The sequence below is a fragment of the Carlito syrichta genome, unplaced genomic scaffold (assembly GCF_000164805.1).
Source record: "Carlito syrichta isolate Samal-C Ts95f unplaced genomic scaffold, Tarsius_syrichta-2.0.1 Scaffold311470, whole genome shotgun sequence".
Taxonomy (NCBI): Eukaryota; Metazoa; Chordata; class Mammalia; order Primates; family Tarsiidae; genus Carlito; species Carlito syrichta.
The window spans coordinates 79,609-102,225 of record NW_007255566.1 but is presented as its reverse complement, the minus strand read 5'-3'; the positions used below and the strand labels follow the sequence as shown (position 1 = coordinate 102,225).

Here is a 22,617-nt window from a genome sequence, read left to right as displayed (position 1 = left end):
CTTATGTAGCAAATCCTCACAAGTATCCATAACTCTAAAATAATAACCAAAAAAAGCACATACCTTAAAAAATAAGATAAAATCAGGGTTTTCTTACTAAGGAAGGGAGGCAGAGAACAACTAATAGCCTTTGCCACAAGGACATGGATCCATTGAGTGTCCCCTTTAACCTGTATTTCTGCCTCTTCCCCTGTCTCGATTTCTTTCTAGCTGCCTAAAAGCATGTCAAGGAATGCCAATAGCTTTAACACCCTGGTCCTGAACCCTCCTCCGGCTGTCATGACAGCATTCTCCTTTCCCCATGGAGGTCCTGCAAAGAACAATCACTTGGCCCTGCTATCTCACCTCCTCTTCCTTCACCACCCCTTGTAATGGGCTTTTGTTCCTCTCGCCCACTTAACCCTGCTTCCACAGGCCACTCCTGCTCTCCTGAATTTCAGACTCATACCAGCTGCATCTTCCACAGCAAATATTGAATGCACAATTGAATTATTCCATTTGTTTGCTCTCTTGTCTGTTTCTTCAGACAGTGTTCTTTTCTTTTCTTCTCAATTGTAAAATTAACATATTTGCTGCATTATGGGCTAACTAGGTTCTTTTGCCCCAGTCCCAAAAACCAAATGCTTAGACATCACTTTGGTTCTGTGCACAAATGCATTCCAACTTCCCAACCCCTGGCCTAACAGCATACTTTTGGAAATGATCTTTTTTGTAGGCTCAGGTTTGTTTATTGTTTCTCCCTCCATGGAATAGAGAAAAGAAATTGGCTTTTTGTTGCTAATAAAAGCAAATTCCACTTGAATTGTTTCCAAAGTACAACAGGGAGAGACAAGGAATCTCCAAGGGAACATCACTAGTAAGATCCTTCATAATGTGTTTTCCTCTGTTCTCAAATCTCCGTCCTGATCCTTTTTCACGTCATGGATCTAGCTATTTTCAAGTTCAATTTCTGTTCCAAGTCAGAGAACACAGTGTCCCAAATTGATGTGTCACCCTCTATAAACCTCTCCCTCTTTGCCTGTTTTATTTATCACGTAGGACTCCTTTTTAGGGATTTGGAGTTGGGGCTGTGGAAGCCTGGTGGTTGAAGATTACTGGCAGAATGTAGTTATACTGCCCCAATGTGGCAGGTTTCATTCCATTTCAAATGCTGTCTTATTTTTTTTCTCTCATGCTTCTTTGAGAAAGCAGCCCCCTAATGAGGAACAGTTTCTGAGTGAGTATATCATAGGGCAATAAGGGATGATGTGGCTTCGAGGGACCCACAATGCTTCTTTCATTTTTTTCTCTCAGGTTTTGGAGGGCATAAATAGAGGTAAGAATGAAAGCTTGGGTCCAGGTGTGGTGGCTCAATCCTGTAATCCCAGCACTTTGGGAGGCTGAAGTGGGAGCATTGCTTGAGCCCAGTAATTCAAGATAAGCCTGGGCAACAAAGTGAGATGCTGTTTCTAAAAAAAAAAAAAAAAATACAAGAAAAGAAAAAAGAAAGAAAGAAATTAGCTGGGCATGGTGGCATGTGACTGTGATCCTAGATATTTGAGAGGATGAGGTGGGAGGATTGCTTGAGCCTAGGAGGCTAAGACTGCAGTGAGCTATGATTGTGCCACTGCACTTCAGCTTGGGCAACAGAGCAAGATTCTAACTCAAAAAAAAGAAAGGTTGGAACTGTAGTAAGTGACCCTCATCTGCCATATCTAAAGAACACCTTTAGCAGGAAGATGGCAGACCTCGAGAGAAGAGGTTGGACTTTGGCAGTCTGTCCAACCTGCAGGTCACTCAACCTATAGTTGGGATGAACTTCAAAATGCCTCGTGGAGCTGTTTGAATCTTTCTGTGATGCTATAATATTTTCTTTTCTTTTCTTTTTTTGAGTTGAAGTCTCACTCTGTCACCTAAGCTGGAGTGCAGTGACATGCTGCTCAAGGCCGTTGCAGCGTCGATCTGCTGGGCTCAGGCAATCCTTCTTCCTCAGTCTTCCAAATAGCTGGAACTACAGGTGTGCGCTACCACACCTGTCTTATTTTTTGATTTATTGTAGAGATGAGGTCTCACCAACTTGCTGGTCTTGAACCCCTGAGCTCAGGCAATTCTCTCACCTCAGCCTCCCAAAGTGCTGGGATTACAGGCTTGAGTACCTCGCCCAGCCAATATTTTCAATAAACCTGGGACAAAAATAACAACAACAAAAGTTCTAGTACATAGTGAACATATCCTTGCATTTCTGTTGAGTATACACCTTGAAGTGGAATTAGTGGGTCATATATTTACGTACAGTAGATACCGCCAGATAGCTTTCCAGAATTGGTAACTAATTTGTATCCAACCACAGGCTTAGAGAGTTAAGGTTGCTCCACAGTCTCTCAATCTAATAGTTGATACTTTCATTTTCATTTTTTGCCATTCTAATGGGTGAATAGCGATATTTTCATTTTTTGCCATTCTGATGGATGAATAGTGATATTTCACGGTGTTTTTAAAGTATGTTTCTTTGATTGCTAAAGGGAAGCAAGTATCTTCTCGTATATTTATTGAGAATTTGGCAGACCTCGAGAGAAGAGGTTGGTTAGTTTTTAATCAGCTGGACTTTGCCTGCCCTTGCCAAGCTCTAAGCATAGGTTGCAAATTTAGGATCCATAAACTAAATCTGGGTCTCAGACCTGCTGTGTTTGGCTGATATGGTGTTTTTTGGTTTTGCTTTTTAATTTTTAAAAGACAAAATTTAAAAGATTTCACATACAAATCCATACTTCTGCCATCTTGACATTACATTCCTGAGTTGCAGCCATTGGTTTAAACTGAGTAGCTACTCTTCCCTCTTGAGGGGCTTTACCCTCTACATATTGTCACTGTCCTCACTTCTCCCTATGACACACCCAGCTGCTTCCTTCATTTGCAGTACCTGCTGAGCCTCTGCAGGCAATTCGGTTTAGGATCCCTATAACAAATGGCAGGAGATGGGAAAAAAAGGTGAGGTGACAGGGAAGTCTTCACAGAGGAGGAGAATTAAGCTGGTCCTTAAAAACTTGTAGGAGTTTTCCTGGTAAAGTAGAGAGGTACTCCAGGTAGAACATACAGGTAAAGAAAAGACAGAGTTATGAACGTTATTGAGAAGGGTCAAATAGAACCTTAAGAAAGACCAGAGTCATCTTTCAGCATGACCTTGGGTTTCAACAGTCTTTAGTTCCAGTCCAGCTCTACCACATGCTCTCTGTGTGATCTTGAGCAAATTAATTTTTCTGAGCCTCAATTTATTTGTCTGTATAGTGGACATAATTAGCAACTCTACCATATGGTTGTGACTACAAAATAAGATCATGTATATTTTTACTTAAAAAAAGTTTACCAAAGTATAATATATTTACTCAGAAGTACACATATCATAAATATGCAGCTCAGTTAATTTATTTATTTTTTGAGTTGGATTCTCATTCTGTCGCCCAGGCTGGAGTGCAGTGGCATACTCATGGCCACCCCAGCATCGACCTGCTGGGCTCCAGTAATCCTTCCGCCTCAGCCTTCCAAGTAGCCAGAACTACAGGTGCACACTACCACACCCGGCTAATTTTTGATTTCTTGTAGAGACAAGGTCTCACCAAGTTGCCCAGGCTGGTCTCGAACCCACGGGCTCAGGCAACCCACTTGCCTTGACCTCCCAAAATGCTGGGATTACAGGCTGAGCCACTGAGCCCGGCCAGCTCAGTGAATTTTAACAAACTGAATACATCCAGAAACTAGCACCCTGGTCAAGAAACAGAAGATACCAGCTTTTCAGGGCCCCTGTCATGTTCCTGTGCAGTCACTGGCTACTTCTCTGTGGTCCCCATTATCCTGACTTCTAACATCACAGATGATTTGTACTTTCATTTGAACTGTATATACATGGAAGTGTACAGTAGGAGTGATTTTTGCCTGGCTCCTTCCACTCAAAATTATATTTATGAGATTCACCCATATTGTATGTAGTTATAGAACAGGTCATTCGTTTTTCATCACCATGTAATATTCCATTAGTTGAATATCCCAACATTCATGTATCCAGTCTTGGTTCGTGGTTATGTAGAGAACTTTTTCATTTTTCTCTCAAGTACAGAGCAGTTATAAAAGTTCTAGTACACTCGAGCCGGGCTCGGTGGCTCAGCCTGTAATCCCAGTGCTTTGGAAGGCTGAGGTGAATGGATTGCCTGAGCCCGCAGGTTCGAGACCAGCCCGGGCAACTTGGTGAAACCTCGTCTCTACAATAAATCAAAAACTAGCCGGGCATGGTAGCGCGCGCCTGTAGTTTCAGCTACTTGGAAGGCTGAGGCAGAAGGATCGCCGGAGCCTAGCAGGGCGAGGCTGTGGTGGCTGGCAGCGGCCACTGCACTCCAGTCTGGGCGATAGGGTGACACTCCAACTCAAAAAAAAAAAAAAAGGTTCAACAGGGCTCGGTGGCTCAGCCTGTAATCCCGTGCCTTTGGGAGGCTGAGGTGAGTGGATTGCCTGAGCCTGCGGGTTCGAGACCCGCCTGGGCAGCGAGACCTCATCTCTACAATAAATCAAAAAATCAGCCGGGCGTGGTAGCGCATGCCTGTAATTCCGACTACTGAATTATAGTCGGAAGGCTGAGGCGGAAGAATCGCCAGAGCCCAGCAGGTCGAGGCTGCGGTGGCCGGGAGCGGCCACTGCACTCCAGTCTGGGTGACAGATTGAGACTCCAACTCAAAAATAAATAAATAAATAAAAGTTCTAGTACACTCTTTTACCAAGGACCCACCAGCATGGGCCATGTTCGAACCAAAACTGTGTAGCGGGTGGCCTGGGTCATCATTGAGAAGCATTACATGCACCTGGGCAACGACTTCCACACAATCATGTGTATGAGAAGATTGCCATTATTCCCAGCAAGAAACTCTGCAACAAGATAGCCAGCTATGTCATGTATTATCTGATGAAGCGAATCCAGAGGGGCCCAGTGAGAGAGGCATCTTCATCAAGTTGCAGGAGGAGGAGAGCAAAAGGAGGGGCAATTACCTTCCAGAGGTCTCAGCCTTGGATCAGGAGATCACTGAAGTAGATCCTGACACTAAGGAAATGCTGAAGCTTTTGGACTTTGGCAGTCTGTCCAACCTGCAGGTCACTCAACCTATAGTTGGGATGAACTTCAAAATGCCTCGTGGAGCTGTTTGAATCTTTCTGTGATGCTATAATATTTTCTTTTCTTTTTTTGAGTTGAAGTCTCACTCTGTCACCTAAGCTGGAGTGCAGTGACATGCTGCTCAAGGCCGTTGCAGCCTCGATCTGCTGGGCTCAGGCAATCCTTCCTCCTCAGTCTTCCAAATAGCTGGAACTACAGGTGTGCGCTACCACACCTGTCTTATTTTTTGATTTATTGTAGAGATGAGGTCTCACCAACTTGCTGGTCTTGAACCCCTGAGCTCAGGCAATTCTCTCACCTCAGCCTCCCAAAGTGCTGGGATTACAAGCTTGAGTACCTCGCCCAGCCAATATTTTCAATAAACCTGGGACAAAAATAACAACAACAAAAGTTCTAGTACATAGTGAACATATCCTTGCATTTCTGTTGAGTATACACCTTGAAGTGGAATTAGTGGGTCATATATTTACGTACAGTAGATACCGCCAGATAGCTTTCCAGAATTGGTAACTAATTTGTATCCAACCACAGGCTTAGAGAGTTAAGGTTGCTCCACAGTCTCTCAATCTAATAGTTGATACTTTCATTTTCATTTTTTGCCATTCTAATGGGTGAATAGCGATATTTTCATTTTTTGCCATTCTGATGGATGAATAGTGATATTTCACGGTGTTTTTAAAGTATGTTTCTTTGCTAAGGGAAGCAAGTATCTTCTCGTATATTTATTGAGAATTTGGATATTCTCTTTTGTGAAGTGTTGGTTAAGATCTTTTGCTCACTTTTTAAAAATTTGATCATCTGTGCTTTTTATATTGATTTTTATAATCCTTTATGTAATTTGGATACAAGTTCTTGTTGGATATATGTATTGTAAATATCTTCTACTCCATGGTTGCTTTTTCACTCTATTAATGATGTCTTTTGATGAACAGAAGTTCTTTAACATAGTACAGTTTTTCAATTTTTTCTTCCATGGTGTGTGCCTTTTGTATCTTGTTTATGAAATTGTTACCTACTATAAGGTCATGAAGATGATCTACAATATTTTCTCAAAGCTTTATTATTTTACCTTTCACATTTAGATCTGCGATTCATGTGGAATTCATTTTTTTTTATAATGTGAGGTAGGAGTTAGTATACACACATTTTTTTTCCCCCATTGGCTATCCAGCTGGCCAAGCACTATTTATCAAAAACATCTGCAAAAGGTTTTACATTGTCTTCTTTGTCACAAATTAATTTTCTGTTCATACATGAGTTTTTTTTTTCCTTAAATTTATTCTGTCTGTTGTTGTGGAAATACCACACTGTCTTAATGATTTTTATGATTCTTTATGTATTTTGATGCAAGTTTTTGTTGGATATGTGTATTGCAAATATCTTCTCCTTCTCTATATATACTCTTAGGCGTATATAGCTTTATAGGTCTTGGTGTTTGGGAGTTTCTAAGTCTTCCAGACTTGTTCTTTTTCTTTCAGATTGTCTTCACTATTCTTAATCTTTTGCATTGCCATATGAATTTTAAAACCAGTGTGTCCATTTCCTTCAGTGCTGAAGTACTAGAAATCAGTGCCCTTGAAGTGTCCCACACTTATTTCCAGAAGTCTAACAGGACAAGGTTTGTATGACTTTCCAAATCAGGTTGTCTCCAGTGATAACCACATATTATATTCTACTTTTCTTCTCTGGCTCTCAGTTATCCAAGTCTGCATCCCCCCCAAAAGTCACCTGGGTGAAAGCCCCTCCTGATCACAAGAATGCCAATGTTCATATTGAAGGTTATCCCTGTAGATGTTCCAAGAATATCCATCTCTTGGTGGGTACCAGGGCAATGCTGGGTTCCATGAAGGAGAAGACAACAGCCTCCTCCCCAACTCTTGCCACTTTACCTGAGCCTGAAATAACTCAGACGGTGCTCAGAGCTTCAAAAGTCTCCTAGTTTCTTCTCCTCTGGGTATAACCCCTCCCATGAGCCCACCAAGTGTCTCAAGAAATATATAATTCAGTTGCTGGTCTGAAACTTATCTAAGGATAAGAAACAATTTGCTCATTCTTTCCCTTCTACCCAAATTTCTCTTTCATCCACCAGTTACACAAGTAAATCTTCAGGAATACAAGTGAATGAGCAGAGATGATGGGACCTGGGAATGGAGATATATTCTCCATTCACAGAATCTGACCCCCAGCTCAGCAAGTCAAAAATGCGTTGACACAAAAAGCACATGAAACAATTCTTGGCTCACAAAATGCACTCAATAAATGATCCTTGAAGATCACCTGATATGGCTGAGTTAGACCTTCAGCAGTGAGACTCGCTTGTAGAGTTTGGTGTGTTTGACAATGCAGAGCCCACAATTTTCTGCTTCTTTTTGCTCTTCCCTCCTTTGCTATGCCCTCTTCTTTCTCTCTTTCCCCATTATTCCTGTCTTCTTTCTTTTTCTCTTGATCCTTTTCTAGATTCTCTTATTAATTATAAGAGCTTAAATTAATTCTCTTGAGTTTTTACAGATAGAAAATGATATAATCTGAAAATAATACATTTATCTTTTTTCCAATAACTCTTATCTTCCTTCCTTTTCTTATTGCAGTGGACTTCTCTTCCTTATGGAACTTAACTTGCAAGTTAATGTTATATCAGAGTGATGATGAATAACTCCATTTTATTTCTTATTCCAAGGGAAATGCTTCCAGTGTTCACTATGAAGTGTGATCTTGGCTGGTGATTTGATGCTTTCTCTATTATATTTAGCAAATATTCTTTTTTTAAAAATTTTACTAAGTCTTACAAAAAAAAAACTAGCATTAGGTTTTGAATCTTTTCAAATGCTGTTTTGACATATGTTGAAATAATTTTTTTATGTCTGAAATATATTATAGAAGATTTCAAAAACTAAAATAGCCATTTTAAATATATGACTGAGTTTGATTAGCCAGTATTTTATTTAGAATTTTTGCACTTTTATTCCTGTACAAGGGGAGACCCAAAATCCCCTGAAATTTATTTATAAAAAATTGTGTATTTATTCCTACATGTTTAAACTTCAGTCACTTTCAAAGTACTCTTCATTTGATGCAGTATATCTGCATCAGTTTTTGAACTTGTCAATTTTGATGCCTTTTAATGTTTCTGCCATTTTTTGTTTGACCTCTTCCACATTGGCAAAACATTTTCCTTTGAGAACTTTTTTCATCTTCAGAAACAAACAAAAAAAAGTTGCTCAGGTTGAGATTGGGTGAATAGGGAGGGTGGATCACAGGGGTCATGCTGCTTTTAGTCAAAAACTGCTGAACACTCAGAGTGGTGTGGGCAGTTACATTGTCATGGTGGAAGAGCCAGTCACCTATTTGCCGCAACTCAGGATGTTTCTTCTGCAATACAGCCTTTCGCAACAATGCTAGCTGGTACACTGATGCTGATGGGTTCTTAGAATACTTACCTAGAGGGGGAAGTCTACTAAAAGGGCCTGCCCTCTAAAGATAATTCCATTTTGGGGGGTATACATTGGTTGTTGTCTTGGTCAGACTTTGACATTAGGTTCATGCTTCTTTGTTTGTTTACTGTGACCCAGGCTGGAGTGCAGTGGCGTGATCCCAGCTCACTGCAGCCATGACCTCCAGGACTCAGGAATTTTTTTTGGCTCAGTCACCCAAATAGCTGGGACTACAGGCATATACCACTATACCCAGGTATTATTATTATTATTATTATTGTATTTTTTGTAGAGACAAGAGCTCATTATGTTGCCTCAGCTTGTCTCAAACTCCTAGGCTCAAGCGATTACCTACCTCGGCCTCCCAAAGTGCTGGAATTACAGGTGTGAGCCACTGCGCCGGGGCCATGTAGCTTTTGCAAAATGTTTTGGGAATCTTTTTACACATTTCTGTTTTGTTTTTTTTTTGAGTTGGAGTCTCACTCTGTCGCCCAGACTGGAGTGCAGTGGCCGCTCCCGGCCACTGCAGCCTCGACCTGCTGGGCTCCGGCGATCCTTCCGCCTCAGCCTTCCAAGTAGCCAGAATTACAGGCATGCTCTACCACGCCCGGCTGATTTTTTTATTTATTGTAGAGATGAGGTCTCACTGCCCAGGCGGGTCTCGAACCCATGGGCTCAGGCAATCCACTCACCTCAGTCACCCAAAGGCACGGGATTACAGGCTGAGCCACCGAGCCCGGCTCTATTTCTCTTTTCTAAGGCAAGTCACATAGCATGGAATTGGTAACATCTAGCTCTGAATCCTTCCCCCTCCCTTTTTTGCAGATAATTCTTTGAAAAGTTTCCAGGTTCTTCTGTAACAGCATGTTCAACTTTCAACATCTTGAACTGCTCATTTACATTGATATTGATTATTAATATTTTTCCAAAATAATCGATTCTACCAAGACTTTTACATTAATCTGTTTTTATATTCTGTCTTTTAATGTTTTTTTTTTCTTTCCTTTCTTTCACTAATTAGATTTATTTGAGGCTTTTGCTGTACTTGATGTTGTTGCTATTTTTTCTATCAAATAAACAGACCTTGAATTGATCTATAGTTTTTTTGTTTTTTAATTAATTAACTTTGACCTTCCCTTAGGTTACCAAGTTAGAGTTCTAATTTCTTAAGTTGAATACTTAATTGATTTGAGTTTATTTTTTTTCTTGTTCAATAATTTAAAAATTAAAGGCTATTTATTTGCCTCTGACCATAGCTTTGATTCAAGATCATCTACGTCTTGAATAAGAGTGTTTTATTGTCTGTAAACTATGCTTTAGCCCATTTTGCCCCAAGAGTTATTTAGGAGAGATTTTTCTGTCTAATTGTCCAAGATTCTTGCTCTTAAATTTTTGTTATCTGTATAGTTAGGACGATCTTTTACTTACTTTTTCTCTTTAAGTAGAAAGCTTTCTTATTTGTCCTTGGGGATCAGTAACTCATCAGAATAGAGTGGAAACTACCCACTTTGATAGACAGAATTTTCTGTGTATTTCTGAAGTTTGCCACATCATGATAGAAAATCAAGTCCCATTATAAAAGAAAGCAATGTGATGAGACTTTAACTTCAGGAGTGTAGGAATGTGTGATGGTGGATGAAAAAGTCTCCAGGTCTTGGAATAGAGACTGATTTTGGGAAGAGAGGATGATGGCACCCTCTTTTGCAAAACATCCCTGGAGTGGTAGGACCTTGGAGAAAAGTAGCTGTGGCTAACAGACAGGTCCAGATTACAAGAGCTGCAATCCTGCAGTCCAAACAAGGGGAAGTGAGTTTCATGGAGAGGAAATGGGTTTGTGCCCTTTTGAAGGACCGTGATTAATGAGGCATGATTTTGGGACAACATGCACCAGCAGCACAAGACAGATAGGAGAAGACCCAGGCTAGAAAAAGTGCCTTGTGTAGCAGGGAACAACTATGGTGAAAGTAGCAGAGATTCTTTTCTGCTTGAGGATAAATGTCTGTCAGTTTTCCTTTTTAAACTGAGACAAACTCCATGGATGATTGTGAGGGACCCCCAGTGGACAAAAGGAAAGCCCAGGAATGGAGTCTTTGACCTCCTGCCAGGTTGGAATGTGGGAACTCAAACCAGTTCTACTTAATTTGAGAAATAAATAAAATGTGATATTACTTGTGTCCAAGCCTGGGTGGAGCGACTTATACATACAATACTATATTACTTTTACATTTAATGGTGTAGTGGCCCAAGCATAAGCCTTGCATAATTTTTATCTTTGGAACTTGTTTCTTATGTTCTTTGTGAATTTTTCTACATGTTTTCATAAACTCTAAAAAATTTTCACAGTTTTTTTATAATTCCAAAAGCAATCCATGTTATAGAAAAGTTTAAAAGATAAGAACACAAAGAAAACAGATCTTTTATGGTATGATTTTGAATACTTATATTGTTTGTGCACAACATTGTTCCCCAGTGTTGGACACATGAGTTTGTTTTCAATATGTCCCTCTTATAATTAATATTGAGATGAACTGCACGTTCTTAATCATTTATTTAGGATAAATCCTAGAAATGAAATGTATGTCCATCTTTAAACTTTTGTTACATATTCTTAAATTGCTCTTCAAAAAGTTGACTCAGTTAATAACAGCAGCGTTTGAGGATGTCAGTTTGGGGCACCCTAGCCAACATCAGGTATCATCATTTCTGAAATGCCATTACCAAATGCAGGTCACCATCAACTCTCACATGAAAGACTTTCAACAGCCTCTGAGTTGCGCCCCAATCATCCCACTTCAATTACCTCTTAATGCTCTACCTAGAGTGATTTTTCTAACATGTAAATCTGAACATATCACTTTCCCACTTAAAACCCTTCAGTCATTTCCACAGCCCATAGAATGAGGTTCTTCATGTCCCAGTTATGCCTGTTCTTACAGGGTCTTCTCTATCATCTCATCATTCTCCTCTATGCCCCAGACATATGAACTCATTTCTGTTTTTAAGAGTCTTTCATAGTCTCTCTTGCTCTCAGTCTTTGTCTTTTCCTCTCTCTGTGTCTTCCAGTCTCCGCATATACAACATCCTCAGGTTGAAACATGCTATCTTCCTCTTCCTCCAGCTAACCTCCTCCTCCCTCGGTGGAGAATATTTGGGCCTTTTCAGACCTGAGATGCTCAGCCTGGTGTCTGGTGCTAGGCAACACTGCTCTCTAGAGGACCTCTGTGTGCTCTAGGCCAATCAGCAGCCTAACTCCTGGAACGCTTTCAGAGCATAATTGATGACACATTCAGTCAGGGATTCTATGCCAACCATATTCCTATTATCTCTTCAAATATTGCCTCTGCTCCATCCAACCTTCCCTCAATTCTTCTGGGATTTCAAAAAACCTTTTATACCTTTTCACTGGATCTTTGTGGTCTCTAATTCTTTCTTTTGTATTTTCCATATTTTGTTTCTGTGCTTCATTCTAATGGTTTCTTCTCTCCCATCTTCCAGTTTGTCAATTTTCTCTTCAGTCAAGAATAATTTACTATTAAATCCTTCTACTGAGCTATTAATTTTGCTTATTGCATTTTTAGATTATCAAGTTTCTGTTTGATTCTCTTTCAATTCTGCCATGTTGCTTTTTTTTTTTTCTTTTGAGTTGGAGTCTCACTCTGTTGCCCAAACTGGAGTGCAGTGGCCGCTCCCGGCCACCGCAGCCTCGACCTGCTGGTCTCCGGTGATCCTTCCGCCTTAGCCTTCCAAGCAGCCGGAATTACAGGCATGTGCTACCACGCCCAGCTGATTTTTTGATTTATTGTAGAGATGAGGTCTCGCTGCCCAGCCAGGTCTCGAACCCGCGGGCTCAGTTGGAGTCTCACTCTGTCTCCCAGGCTGGAATGTACTGGCATGCTCTCGACCAGTGCAGCCTTGACCTTCTGGGCTCAGGTGATCCTTCCACCTCAGCCTTCCAAGTAGCTGGAACTACAGATGTGCATCACCATGCCCGGCTAATTTTTTGATTTATTGTCAAGATGAGATCTCACTAAGATGCCCAGGCTGGTCTTGAACCCCTGGGCTCGGGCAATCCTCTCACATCAGCCCTCCCAAAGTGCTGGGATTACAGGCTTGAGCCACTGCACCTGGCCCACGCTACTTTTTATGTGTAGTTTCCAGGTCCCTGATAAAAAGTTTAAACTGTGAGGGTTTTTTCCTGTAAAAATAGTAAATATGGTTGTTGTATAGGTGCATGATATCCTAATAGTTAGGGCTTTGTGTGTCTACTTTCTGTTGTCTGGTCTTTCTTCTCTTTTTCACTTATGGTAACTGGCTTCTGAGTGGGCCATCTTTCATTATGTTTTGTTGTAGTGTCTGAAAAGTTATTTGTTATATATGAGGCCTAGAATAAAGACATGTTCATCCTAAGAGCATTTTCATTTCTTTCTGCTAGATGTTTAGAGGTGCTTACTATTAGTCCTCTAGGCCTCCCTTAATCTAAATTCAAGTATTGAATTTTCCTTGGCCACCTAGGCATGATAAAACCAGGCTGCAGGTTACTGAGATTTTCTTCTACTTCACCTTATTCTGAGGTTATGGTCCTTCTGAGTCTCAGCATAAAGAGGAGATGCCAATCGTGGTACCAACTTTTTGGCGGGCTCTGGGTCTTGACTTTTGTCTTCCAGGGCCTGGGAGTTTGTCAGGTTCGCTCAATTGTTCCCCAGTGTTGGACATTTGAGGTTGTTTTCAATATGTCCCTTTCATAATTAATATTGAGATGGACTGCACATTATTATTGTTATTATTATTATTATTATTATTATTTTGAGTTGGAGTCTCACTCTGTTGCTCAGGCTGGAGTGCAGTGGCATACTCACGACCACTGCAGCCTCAACCTCCCAGGCTCTGGCCATCCTTCCGCCTCAGCCTTCCAAGTAGCTGGAACTACAGACACACGCTACCACACCCGGCATGATGAAACCAGGCTGCAGGTCACTGAGATTTTCTTCCAGTTCACCTTATTCTGAGGTTATGGTCCTTCTGAGTCCCAGCATAAAAAGGAGATGCCATATCATGGTCTCAACTTTTTGGTGGGCTCTGGGTCTTGACTTTTGTCTTCCAGGGCCTGAGAATTTGTCAGGTTCAATTTTCAATGGTTCTTTTTGGATCAGCAAATGCTCTCAGGACAAAGGCAGCCTTAAGTGCTGGGCTTACCTCTCTGGGTTCTTACCCTCTTTTAGATTTAAGCCCAGTAATTCCTCACCAGTGTGTATGCTTTTTGATGCTGTAAAAGTACTTCAGCCAGATGTTTTTGTTATCCTAGGCAACTAGATTAGTCCCAATGACCTTACTTTCCATTTTAGATGTAGAAATTTCTATTTCCTGTTTTCCTTGGCCCTAGGAGTGTCAATACTCTATTTAGCTGTCATTTGCCTGAACAGTTCTCTTGGGCTAAGGCAGGCAGTTCCTACCTTCACTACTTGTCTCTGATACTCCGACAGAGTCATGACAGTTTGCAACTCCCAGAATGCATTTCTACCATAATTCTTCTAGTCACTGACCTTGCCCACAGCTCTTGACTTGTAGGAACCACATTTCCCAGCATGCACCATGCCTCTGTCTGTCCCCTGACTCAAGCTCACTTTTTTCTGATTGTGTTTTGACAGTCTATGACTGAATGTAGAACAAAATGGGGCAAAGGAGAAAGAAAAGAGGAAAAAAATTGCTAGCAGCTTATCAAGTTGGTCCGAACTTGAGTCCAGATCAGGCTGAATAAAGACCCCAAAAGATACTTACATCAAATCGCTGGGAACTGTGAATTTGTTTCCATGTGAGGTACAAGGGACTTACTTGCTGTTGTCATTAAGTTAATGGTGTTGAGATGGGGAGAGTATTTTAGACTATTCAGGTGGTCCCAATGTAATCACAAGGGTCCTTACAAGAGGGAGGCAGGGAGTCAGAACCAGAGAAAGAGAAATGGTGACAGAAGTAGAAGTTAGAGTGATGAAAGGAAGAGCCACTAGTCAAGGACTGCAGGTGGCCTCAAGGCTGAAAAGGGAAACTCCTGACAGAAAGTAGCCCTGCTGACACCTTGATGTTAGGACATCTGACTTTCAGGAGAGTATGACAAATTTGTCTTATTTTAATCCACCAAATTTGTAGTAATTGGTTACAACAGCAATAGAAAACTTTTTTTTTTTTGAGTCAGTGTCTCACTCTGTTGCCCAGGTTGGAGTGCAGTGGCACACTCATGGCTCACCGAAGCATCTACCTCGTGGGCTCAAGTGATCCTCCCACCTCAGTCTCCTGAGTAGCAGGGACTATAGGGGTGCACCACCACACCCAGCTAATTTTTAAAATTTGATGTAGAGTTGAGGTCTTGCTATATTGCCTAGGCTGGTCCCAAACTCCTGGGCTCAAGCAATCTTCTTGCTTTAGTCTCCCAAAGTGCTGGGATTATAGGTGTGAGCCACTGGGCCCAGTAATAATAGAAAACGAATATAGGCAGTCCGTCAATATATCATCTAGTCTACAGCTATTGTAGTTAGTGGAAATTGTTTTCAGATGCGGGAAATAGGTCACTTGTCTGTACTCAGCAAGCACTACCATGACTTTTTGGGGAGGCTGTTTGTCTTTTTCTCTGCTGTCTATGCAGCTGCTTCTTCCTTTTGTGTGTTCTTTATCTGGCATCTTATCGTAATGTGAAAACCGACCTGACTTTGCAGGCTTTGTAGTATCTTCTCTCTGAGCAGAAAAAAGTCAACTTTCTCTTCCTGGTGATGGAACAGGTTATTTATTCCAGATCAATTCATGTCGATTGTATGTTTTCTGTGCAAGTTTGGTGTTAGTCACAAACCCAGATTTTGAAAGATTCTTTGGGGAAATAGAATGAAAACACAAAATACTTTAAAAGGCAATAAATATTCCATCTATTTCAAACACTCTGTTGATGATGTCTTCAGTGGTCTAGCTTATATCCAGGTATTTAAACAGGCTTCTGACATGGTGCTAGGAAAATACAACCCAGCACAGCAGCAGAAGACAAGCTTCGCCTTAGCTCCCTGTGCTCCTGTTTCTCTCTTGGAAAGCAGATATTGAATGTTTCCAAATTCATTTTATATTTTATCTATTTGCATAAATTTGGAGCTATCCAAACAAAGAAGGCACGGTCCTTGCTCTTGAACTAATCAGGGGAGACAAACAACTCAGAGCTAATCACCAGATAGCATGATCATTGCTATGGGACAATGACAAGATAAGTACGTAGCTAAACCAGGAGGAGATGGCAATGGTGTTCATTAACTCATTAATTCCACACACTCCAAGCAAGCACCATGTCAGATGCTAGGTAATGCCTCACCTACTGATAATATAAAGCCAGAAAAAGAAACGTGTTTAAAAACCTGGGTTACACATGCTTAGGACTCTCTCCAACTCCGCCCCCGAGATGTCAAGGCTTGTTTGGAAGTGATGACAGTTGAGACACACCTGTAGGTGTGGGGCAGCCACACCACACATTCGGGTTTAGGAAAGATCCTACTCCTTAGCCTCTGAGGCTTTGCAGTCCTCCCTCAATAACTGTGCCCTTTTCAAACTCTATGGAGCCTTGGTGATGGGGTTGGGTTGACCACATGACCTGAAGCCCAGGACAGACTTGAGTCTGTTTCTGAGGTCCACACACTGCCCACCTTAGGAGCCCGCCCACCTTTCCACACACTTGCTTTGATTTCACCCTTCTTTTTTTTTTATTTATTTTTAGATTCTAGGGGGTACATGTGTAGGTTTATAAACTGAGAGGGCTTGTAGGAAAGATTCTTTACATATTCCAAGGAAGTCACCCGGAGGTCCAACGGGGAAAGACACTGGTTTATTAGAACTTACAAGAAAAGGGTTTGCCCATGTGGCACTCAGTCAGTGCTGAAAGAAACTACACTTTGGGGCAGCACAGAAAACAGTTTTTTGTTTTTTTGAGTTAGAATCTCACTCTGTCGCCCAGACTGGAGTGCAGTGGCCGCTCCCGGCCACTGCAGCCTCGAACTGCTGGGCTCCGGCGGTCCTTCTGCCTCAGCCTTCCAAGTAGCTGGAACTACAGGCACACGCCACCACGCCCGGCTAATTTTTTGATTTATTGTGGAGATGAGGTCTCGCCAAGTTGCCCAGGCAGTTCTCGAACCCTCAGGCTCAGGCAATCCACTCACCTCGGCCTCCCAAAGCGCAGGATTACAAGCTGAGCCACCAAGCCCGGTTAGAAAATAGTTTTATAGGCAAGCAAGTCATTAATCAAATTTATATCCTGTATTTACAATTACATTGATGACACATGATGATCACTTTGCTTTCAACTTTGCTCAATTACCTGCACCGCATAACTTTTTAACAGGAAATATGCATCTCCATCAGAGACCAGTCTTGGCCAGGGGCTGCTCCTTGGGGGAAAGGGGAGGGGAGAAACAGCCCATGTCTAGACCATACCTCACATATAGGTATATTGCATGATGATGAGGCTTGGGCTTCTTTGAGCCTGTTCCTCGGGAGGTGAGCATGGTTCCCCCAACTTTAGGAGTGCCCCAGTGTCTGTTGTTCTTATCCTTGTGCATACAGTGTTCAGTTCCTGCTTGTTGGGGAGAACATGTGGTATTCAGTTTTCTGTTTCTGTGATAATTCGTTCAGGATGATGATCTCTAGCTGCATCCGTGTTTGTTGCAAAGGACATGATTCTGTTCTTTTTTATGACTGCACAGTATTCCACAGTGTATATGGACTGCATTTTCTTTATCCAGTGTTTGCTGATGGGCACCTAGGTTGGCCCCACGTTTTTGCTATCATGGCTAATGCTGTAATAAACATATGAGTGCAGGTGTCTTCTTTTTGGCAGAGTGATTTGTGCTCCTTTGAGTAGATACCCAGTAGTGGGATTGCTGGGTGAACTGGCAAATCTATGTTTAGTTCTTTGTGATGATTTCTCCTTCTTTCTCTAGGTACATTCAATTTCACAATCACAAAATCTGGTGCTCCCAGATATAACTTTATTGTCTTGTGCTTGAGCCTAGCTTAGTTCTCAGAGACTCCCTTCCTCCTAACCTGTGGTAGAAAAGCAAATCTTGCCAATTCAAAGGTCATCCCATCACTTCCGGTTTAGACTGTATGTCTCTTTGGCCTCAATACTCAAATGTTCTCTGGCTTTCTTTTCCCCCTTCTTTCCAGCAGTCCACGCTCCAAGGGGTTTGGATATCACCAGACATACTTATATGTGGTGGCAGGAAGGAGACATCAGTATCCCCCGGGGTTTTCTCCTTGAGTCTTTACAACGGATACCGCTTGTCCATTCCCTTGGTAAGCCCTGGGAGCTGGTGGGCTTTCTCTGCTGACCGAGTGTCTACTTGGCTTCAACCGGGGGTGACTTCCCTCTGTGCTGCCCACCTCCTGGCTCTACTTACCTCATCCCTCGCCAGACTCACCAGAGCCGCCTTCCATGCCTCTACTTGGGCTGTGGAAAGTCCAGGCTTCCTCTGCCCTGCGTGAGTCAAGGAAGACCTGGGGTTACAGGAGGGCCAGCTCAGACCCTTTTTGCTAAACCCACCACACTGCCTCTTTGGTGCTCCCCATGGCCATCTTAGGTGGATGTGGGATATTCTTTGGGACTGTCTTCTCCTGTACTTGCAAGCAAGATGTACAAGGGCCCTCCGTTCCCAAATTTCCCAGCATAATCAACTCCGTCTTCCACTCAGTTTCAACACTGAGGTGAGGGCAGGGAAATGGATACCACACTGGCATTTAAACTTTCTTGCTTTCCTTTTCCAATCCCTTCCAAGACTTTTCCCCCTAACCCACAAAAGGATCGTATTCTTCCTTGCTCTCTGGTTTCTGGAATACACTCTAGACTGGGGTTAGAAAACCGTGGTTCATGTGCTGAATCTGCCTACGGCCTGTTTCTGTAAAAGAAGTCTCATTGAAATACAGTCACAGCCATTTGCTTCCTTACTGCCTATAAGCTGCCTGCTACAGAGTTGAGTCATTGAGACAGGGACCGTATGGTTGGCAAAGCCTAAAATATTCACCATTTGGCCCTCAGCCTTGACTGACCCCTGCTCTAGGCTCTGAATCCTTCAGGTTTGGCACTAGCTATTTAAAACCAAGCTTTTGGAATCTAAAGAGCTCCATTCCTCTCCAGCTTCCACCCTAATGCTTGGTTCTTGCAATTGAAAGCCATGACTTGACCGGGCACAGTGGCTCATGCCTACAATCCCAGCATTTAAGGAGGCCGAGGTGGGAGGACTGCTTGAGTCCAGGAGTTTGAGACCAGCCTAGACAAAATAGTGAGGCCTCATCTCTACAAAAATATTCAATAAATTAGCTGAATGTGGTGGTACATTCCTGTAGTTCCAGCTATCTGGGAGACAGAGACGGGAGAATTGCCTGAGCCCAGAAGGCTGAGGCTATGGTGAGCTGTGATCATGCCACTGCACTCCAGCCTGGGCGACAGACTGAATCCCCAATTCAAAGAAAGAAAGAAAGAAAGTCATGGCTTCAAGTCTCTTTCGGAATTCAATGCCAACTGTCCTGATGGGGGTTCCTTTGAGTCTTCCCTTCCCTAGCACAGTAAGTCTACTTTGGCTTTAATGAGAAAGGAAAATGGAAAATGCATCAATTACTTTTTATTTATTTATTTATTTATTTTTGAGTTGGAGTCTTACTCTGTTACCAGGCTGGAGTGCAATGGCATGCTGCTCACAGCCACCGCAGCCTTGACCTGCTGGGCTCAGGCGATCCTTCCACCTCAGCCTTCCAGGTAGCTGGAACCACAGGCATGCACCACAACACCCGGCTAATTATTTGACTTATTGTAGAGACGAGGTCTCGCTATGTTGTTCAGGCTGGTTTCGAACCCCTGAGCTCAGACAATCCTCTCGCCTCGGCCTCTCAAAGTGCTAGGATTACAGGCTAGAGCCACTGCGCCCAGCTAATTACTTTTTCAAACAGTGCCATAACGCTTCACCTCTGACTCTCTGCTGGTTGTTTCTGTGACAACACCCTCAGGCAGACAGACATCTGGTTGGGCCTGATGTAGAGCGATTTTCCCAGAAAATAAAAAAGACCCTGGCTTCTACTGAGCTGGCTTGGGGCAGGTTCACCAGATGCAGGAATCACAGAATGTCTGAGCCAGAAAAGACCCTGTCCACCATCTTCCTCATGACCCCCCCCCCCAACAATTAGCAACGGAGACTTAAGTTGTGCGGAGGGTAAACGAGGAGAAATGAAGCGTGGCCTGGCCAAGAACACAAGGCGCAAGTTGCCCATGGGCCCTTTGCTTCCCCTCTCTTTTCCTGCCATACCCAGAAAGAGTAGCAAGGCTCCAGGTCTCCCACGGTGAGCCTGAAGAGGCCTGGCCGCCCTCGCTGGAGACTCTCATTCATGCGCGCCCAGGGACTGAATTGTGCAGCAGGAATTCACACGAGACAGGACCAGTGATGACCTGGAGCCCCTGAACCTCTGGATCCTGTGGTCCTGAAACCTCCCTGTCTTTTCTCCTTTACTCATTTTTCAGGTCTCTGGTTTTAGGGAAGAAAGAAGATGAACGTCCCGGCTGCACTACACAGCTAGCACTGGAATGGAGGGTTTGGATGGAAGCATGTTGGTTACATGGAATTGTTTGCAACTGTCACGCCTGCTCCACAACCTTCCTTCCCCCACCCCCAGCCAGCTTCCTCTTTCTTCTCCTGGAAATGGGTTCACCATTGTTGACATTGTCGGTTATATGGCCTAAAGAAGTATAATGTATTAATAATAGTGCATATTATTAACACTTCCCATTTCTGCGGCAAATCTGAACACAGCATGTACTGGCTAAATGTGGTGGCTCGCGATTATCCACGGATCCAGCCCCCGCGCCTTTTCATGGTATATTATGGTTCTTGCTAAGCTGTCCCATCTCATCTCTAGTTATGCCCCCTTCAGATTCTCCATTTTAATTATATTTTAGCATATTGAGCAATAAGAAAAAATCCTTAAAGTGCTTTATTTTCTTTAGCCAGTGAACCTTCGGACGTAATGTTTTCTCTGCCTGAAAAGCTGTTTCTACCCACCCCGGCCCTCACATATTGACCTGCAACCTCTCTGCCTGACTAATTCCTTCCAGTCCCTCAGATTGCAGCTCAGCCATAACCTCATCCTAGAAGCCTTCCCCCGTGCGCCTGGAACATCCATGACATACTCTTTATATACAATACCATCATTGTCTGTTTACTTCTTCGCAAGCTGCCTTAGACCAGGGCTTAGCCCAGGTGCCTGGTACTCAGAAGGAATTCAGTATTTGTAAAACAGACAAATGTCTGAGGCAAGTTTGTTGGTGTGTTTGAGTCAGGGTCTCATTCTGTCACCCAGGCTGGAGTGCAGTGGCATGATCATTGCTTACTTCAGCCTCAAACTCCTGGGCTCAAGGGATCCTCCATCCTCAGCCTCCTGAGTAGCTGGGACTATAAGGCATGTGCCACCATGCCCAGCTAATTTTTTTAAAAATTATTTTTGTAGAGACAAGGTGTCTGGGCTGGTCTCAAATTCCTGGGCTCAAGTGATCCTTCTGCCATGGCTTCCCAAAGTGCAGGGATCACAGGCGTGAGCCACCGCACCTGGCCTGAGGTAAGTTTTGCTAACCCCATTTGTAGAGCACTTACATGATTTGCTCAATGTAAGCCATGTAACAGGGCATACAATTAGGATTCACATGCAAGCTGTCAAGTCTAAGTCCCGTGCTCTTTCTAGTATTTTATAGGGCCTGAAATAAGCCTGTCTCTTTGAAGGGTGTACGGGAAATCTGTTCTTCAAATGGAGCATTGCCACCCACATACATAATTAGAGTAAGGTCCGGGAGAAAATATACAAGAGGAAATGATGATTATCTCTGGGGAGATGGAGGGTGTTGGGGAGATTGGGGGTGTTGTTCAAAAAGGACCTGAACCATGCCTATAATTTCCTTTTTTTAAACAAGGAGAATATAATTGCTTATATAATTAAAAATAAATATTAAAAAATAAGCACCATCAAGGGATTTTTCTGTACCGTATTCTTCAGCTGATGAATTTTTCCATTAAAGGATTTGGAAATTAACATATCCAAATGCTAATTTTTTCTTTATAGCTTGTTCCAAAACAAGGAGGAAAAAAAAAAAGGAAAAGAGAAGAAAAAGCAAGAAAGGAAAACATGAAAACAACAAAAATACTTTTGCCGTAATTTTAAAAGATGCTCACCACTGTGCCCAGTACTAAAACTAATTGAATTGAGAAGATGGACTGCGGTGAGTGAAGTGTGACAGTGACTAGACTACTTAATTTGTTGTTTTCTTTCAATTTATGACTCTTCGTCATAGACGATTTGTCTTTGATGCTATTTCTAGTCATAAAGCATCTGGTCTGTATAATTAAGGGGAGTTGAGAAAATATAATTAGCCACACATGCAGGAGGTGGATGGCAAATCTTCTTTATGACAGAAATGTAGCCTCAGACCATATTCTTTCTTAGATAAAGACCTTATTCATTGGCTCACGTAGACGTGTTCAGTGAATTGCTCCATTCCCTGAAGACATTGCTCCACAGCTCCCTCTCGTGGTTGATCTGTTAAAACCCACCGGCACAAGCTGCTTCCTCATCCCATAGCCAGATTCCCCATTCTGGATGCGTGTGTAAACATTTATGCTTGTTGGCTTAGAAATAACCCTCACAGATGTATATGAGCATGGCCTAAGGTCTAGCTCAAAAATAAATGCCATCTGGACCGAGAAGAAGAAAGTGCTAGAGGAAGAACCCAAAGTAATAATAGCAGCAACTTGCAAACAACCACGAAATGCCATCCTCTAGACAGAGCAGCATGGTGATATGAATACACATGTCCAGACTCTGGTGCCCAGGGCCACAGCTGAGTAGCCATACATGGAACAGATTGTTGGATTGCAAGTCATGGGACATGACTGAAATTAGCAGGATGGGTTTGTAATAGAGAAAGACGGTTCTAGCTACCTGAGCATGGACGGTTTCATTTGGAGGGACATTTGTGGAGCCTGAAGAATTCTGGATTTCTTT

The 22,617-nt window shown here is 42.6% G+C and overlaps 1 pseudogene across 1 annotated transcript; it reads left to right on the top strand.

Annotated features, from left to right (window-relative positions):
- The first annotated feature begins 4,757 nt into the window (after positions 1 to 4,757).
- LOC110596597 lies at positions 4,758 to 5,193 on the top strand (annotated as a pseudogene). The gene has a single exon (XR_002482577.1). The product of XR_002482577.1 is annotated as a 40S ribosomal protein S17 pseudogene (transcript).
- The last annotated feature ends 17,424 nt before the right edge of the window (positions 5,194 to 22,617 follow it).